General features: G+C 42.6%; 2 non-coding genes across 2 annotated transcripts; both read left to right on the top strand.

Moving 5' to 3' along the window:
* Window positions 1-1,008: 1,008 nt before the first annotated feature.
* Window positions 1,009-1,079, top strand: trnag-ccc (transfer RNA glycine (anticodon CCC)). The gene has a single exon. It is a non-coding gene; the product is annotated as a tRNA-Gly (tRNA).
* A 204-nt stretch (window positions 1,080-1,283) lies between these two features.
* On the top strand, window positions 1,284-1,354 carry trnag-ccc (transfer RNA glycine (anticodon CCC)). Its single transcript has one exon. It is a non-coding gene; the product is annotated as a tRNA-Gly (tRNA).
* Window positions 1,355-5,463: the final 4,109 nt, after the last annotated feature.

Raw genomic sequence — 5,463 nt, forward strand, 5'->3', positions numbered from 1 at the left:
CACACAAATAACCACAATAACACACAAAACAGCCGCAGATGGACAAGAAAGAAGTGATAGACAAACTAAGCCACACAAAATGACACTAAGAGAGGCAAAAAGACAGAAAACCAAGACACAAAACAACCACAGACAGACAAGAAGAGACCGTCCCACTAACAGGGTCCTTGTTTGAAAGGAAGAGCTGATTCACATGAGGACTGGATAAAGTTAACCTGGTTCTGTTTGTGGTTCAGACCACTATGCACCATTATCACGCTCAGTCTTTAAGCTAAGCTAACGAGCCCATCCAGCTCCATGTTAAACACATAAACCTTCTCCTTTAGTTAACAGTGAGAAAACAATATGTCAATCTATTCCTATAAAAACAAACAACCCTCTGCCAATTATCAGCTAGCACATAAATCTAGATTTGTCTCACAGTGTTTTCACAGATATGAGTAGTATGTAGGTGAGCTTCTTCCCTGCTGCTCTCCCTCACATTAAAGCTACACATCCTTTCAATTTAGACTCCATGTTTACCTGGCCTCTTTCTTTGACTACACACTGCACAGACATACAGCACACAAAACACTACTCCTCCCTCTGCCTCACATGGTATGCATGAGCAGACAGATTCCTTGCACGTGTTCTCCCACATTGTTCAAGCTTCTTTTCTTGCATTCACAACCTATAATCTATGGAAAAGTGTCTGGCTAAATCCTTGAGCGATATGACCGCAGCGCACCAACGGCTCCAATTTCCATTTTCATGTCACACAAAGAAATAGGAGTTCTTATAAAATCTTTCCACATAGGACCTCTGTCCTTTTCTTCTCCTTTCTCTTTATGTAATCCTCTCTTGTTTGACCCCCTTCACCACCACCACCACCCCCCACCCTCCAATCCTAATACACCCCCCCACCCCAACCCTAATACACATCCATTCCCATGTTAATGACCTTCCATTCACCCTACCTCCATTTTCTCACTTCTCAGCCTGATCTCCATCACTAACAAACCTCCATCAGCACTGCTAGTGTAGTGGTATCATACAAGATTCCCATTCTTGTGACCTGGGTTCGATTCCCAGGCAGTGCAGGGTTTTTTTCTGTTAGCACATTGCTTTAGATTGTGGTACAGGATTAGGTGGTAAAAGAAGAAATCTGAATTCTTCTCAGAAATTCCTAAGTTTATCTCGTAATTGTGAATTTCTCAAAATTCCAACGTTTAGTGTATTTAGTGTCGTTAATGTTGATTTTTTTCTTCAGGATTTCAACTTTCATTCATTAAAGCTTTCCATCAGCACTGCTGGTGTAGTGGTATCATACAAGATTCCCATTCTTGTGACCTGGGTTCGATTCCCAGGCAGTGCATGTGGTTTTTCTTTCAGCTCATCTCTGCTTTAGATCACATAAGCTCTCATAATTCTTGCTTTCTCAGATTTACATCTTAGAACTTTGGCCTCTAATGCTCCTCTGTGTAAAATCCATATATTGATATTACAAAGTGGTTCTAAGATTAGCCTTAGACATAGACAGACATTTGTGGTTGTCAGTGAATGACAAAGTAACATAGGAAGCTACTACTGCACCAATATGTCACTGACTGAGACTTCTCATCCTCCTCACTACTTCCAGACAGTCACAGATCCTCGCCACACTTTCCTTCAGACTCAGCACCTTCATTTTCCACCATTTTCATGCATCAGCTAAAGAGCTGAAATGTGAGCTGCGATGTCTGCTCACTTCCAGGCAATTTTTTTTACTCAGTGCTCTTTGAGGTGTCTCACATGAGAATCCTCACATGAACAACCACTAGAATTTAACATTCTCTGCTCCTTTTGATCCCCACAACCACAAACGAAGCTGTGTGGAGAAAACATACTAATGGGGTACATACTTCAGGAATAGATTCTGCAGATAAAAGCATGTGCAATCACACAGTTAATCTGTCAAGTCTGCGAAAGTAGTCACACATTTGTTCATTTATAAAACTGTAAAATGTACAGTGAGCACTAGCGACACTGCTGTTACAGCGTATACAGTCGGGTCAAAACATGTAAACACTGTGTGCCTGCTCGACCTCAACCAAGTTCATCAGCTGCCACTACAGCTGCTCCACTACACTGAAAGCTAGTACCTCCATAATTCATCCACACCCTTTCTACACATGCATGCACACCCATGCATGCTTCCAAGAGCACACCCACTTTTACACACACAGGGTCGGGGTTACAACAAAACTGCTTACAGAGTCTCTGTTTACATATTTCATGAGGTAGACGTGCAGGTCTGAGTCTTAATGGAGAAATGCAGCTGAATTACAGGTCCCTGGGTGCCATTTTTTTCCAGTGGTCACATGCTAAAAGGAAGCCACCACTGTGTCACAAATGCAGCCACGGACACACACAGCTGTGTCTTGCGTTCTCTGAATGACAGTAAAGATGTTGAAAAAGGCTCACGGGATCTCACCTTGTTAGATACAAGAGCTTCCAGGGCCTGGCACTCAGCTAGGCAATTATCCTCACCTCCCTGTCTCACAGCTTAACAACCAGCATTAGTGCAGAAAGAGAGGGGACGTTTAATGGTGTGACACCTTTTACTGGATCGATCAGACAAAAAAAAAATGGATGGATCATTATCTCACACATAGGCGGAAGTGGTGCAAACTGATGCTCAGACCCAAAGCTTTGGAGGTTAAACATGCCCCTGTCTGACTGGGTGTCGCGATAAGGTTCGTCTGAATCAGAAAGACACAGTGTCCTCGCCATGATCTCACCGTCAACTCTGCCTCACTGTTGTATCACTCTCAAAACAATAAGATAGAAATAAATCACAGCAGAAGCATGCACTCAGACCCCAACCATTACACCTTAATAATGCTCCATTTTACACACACACACACAAACTTTCTTTCCTGTCTTGCAAAATTCCTTGGCTCATTCTGGCGACCTAGTTTACAGCCCTCGCCTCTGAGCCACAGAGAGTTGGTTCCTTTTGAAGATGCATTGAGCAGCACAGCATGACAAGCCCATTATAGAGCCGGAGGAGGAGAAATCGCTCAATTACCAACTTGGCAATTCTTCAGGGTAAAACAATGTGCACTATTCACTTAACCATATCAGTTTTATGACTCAATAATAAATATTTTGAGGTGTTAGGGTGCAAACATAATCTATTCTTTCTAAATGCATCACACACATGTCTCACACGACACATTCATGGGTATATTTGGCTCCGGCAGCTCAGTAATACACTTCGGTTGACATGAATGACAACGTGACAGACGTCCTCCAGTGTAAAAGCTCTCACACGTCTGCTCCTCTACCACAAGGAATCTTCTCACATAATAACTGCAGTCATTTTGTTTTATTATGCTTTTGTGCCAATAATCTCTCTTATTAGTCATAAACATTTGTCCCTGGCCCCTGATAAGCTGCACAGAGTCACACAAATGTGACATAATGTGGGTCAAAGCCAGAGGCCGGGTATTAAGACTGAGTTGAAACAGCACAGAGGACCTCAAACATGAAAAAAGTTGTAGTTTGAACACTTTAAATTATGCAAATTACACAATGATGTCATTTAGTGGGGCAGCCAATAGCTGCTATTCTTACTGAGGAGTTGGTAGCACTGGAGCTGCACAGTTACATAATTTTACCACTGAGTCAATTTAGCATCTAGTCTGCCCTCACAAATCATCCACTAACCAACCAATATGATCTCTGTTGGCTGCAGGCTTCTATTCCTCCACAGTGCTTGAAATAAGAAAGGGCAGACACAACGAGAAGCTGGTAGTTTTCTATTTTCCTCCCTGAAATACACTAGACTATGCAGTGGAAGTGTGGAGATAACTACTACTTTATTTTTACAGAAAAAGGTACACTGCTCAAAAACAAGGGAACACTTCAGCAACACAATGTAACTCCAAGTCAGTCACACTTCTGTGAAACCAGCCTGTCCAGTTAGGATCGACACTGATTGTGAATCAGTTTCAGCTGCTGTTGTGCAAATGGAACAGACAACAGGTGGAAATGAGGCAGTTATCAAGACAAGCCCTATAAAGGAGAGGTTCTGCAGGTGCTGACCACAGACCAGTTCTCTGCTCTCATCCTTTCTGCCTGATGTTTGATCACTTTTGCATTTTGTCAGTGCTCTCACCTCTAGAGGTAGCATGAGGCGGTGTCTACAACCCACACAAGCTGCTCAGGTAGTGCAGCTCATCCAGGATGGCACATCAATGAGAGATGTGGCAAGAAGGTTTGCTGTGTCTGTCAGCACAGAGTCAAGAGCATGGAGGAGACACCAGGAGACGTGGAGGGGGTCGTAGGAGGGCAACAACCCAGCAGCAGGACTGCTACCTCCTCCTTTGTGCAAGGAGGAGCAGGAGGAGCACTGCCAGAGACCTGCAACATGACCTGCAGCAGGCCACTAATATGCATGTTTATGCTCACACTGTCAGAAACAGACTCCATGAGGGTGGTATGAGGGCCCGATATCCACAAGTGGGGCTTGTGCTCACAGCCCAACACCATGCAGGGCGATTGGCATTTGCCAGAGAACACCAAGGTGCCCTGACTGCCATTAGGTACTCCATGGGTTAATCATTTTAATTTACATTGATCATTTGTATGTTTTTTTGTATATATTCCACTATGTAATGAATGAAGATTTTCAACTGGAATATTTTATTCATTGAGGTCTAGGGTCTAGTGTTCCCTTCCCATTTTTTTGAGCAGTAGTTGAAAGACACTACTACAGTTTTATTCTCTTGTGAGACTTCCATGATCACAAACTCATCTTACATGATGTTACATTGAAGGTGTGATAATGCCCTATGGGGATGACAGAGAGATCCCATCGTCACTTTTTTCACAATATATCACAAATCCCTATTTTACACAACATAAACTACCTGGAAACCAATTGTAAACCTCTTGAAATCCTTTAAGAGTTCAATCTTCTGATCAGTTAATGGGTTCTTTACCTTTTTTTGTTTAAGATTTTTCGAATGCTGTGTAGCTACATCAGATGGCAAAGAAACAACCATCAACATGCTGAATGCTGCTTGCTAACCTTCAAAGCTCTTCAGCAGCTTGGTGTGTTTCCTCTTTGATAATTTGTTGATTTGATCGGTTAAAGAAAGCCCTTGAAATGAAGGACAGATCATCCAGTCCAATCACTTCCAAGGTTTTCTCCTGAAATTGGCCATCATTTACAAAATCTTCAGCAGTGGTCCTCCCTAACATATTGTCTGGCGCGTCAGGTTAGTAGGGTGGTGTGTCTAGAAATCAATAGCATCACCACCATCCAAGCAGCTAGTAATGGAGACAATACTCAAAGATGGCACAGGTAGGCTCAGGACAATCTAGTGATATCAGTGGAATAGGATCAAAACTTAGATCACACTAATGAGTGTAAATAATATCATAAACAAAATTCTTCTTACTTACAAGGCTCTACATGGACTAGCTCCATTAGGA

Source organism: Parambassis ranga, chromosome 7 (genome assembly GCF_900634625.1).
Source record: "Parambassis ranga chromosome 7, fParRan2.1, whole genome shotgun sequence".
Lineage (NCBI taxonomy): Eukaryota > Metazoa > Chordata > Actinopteri > Ambassidae > Parambassis > Parambassis ranga.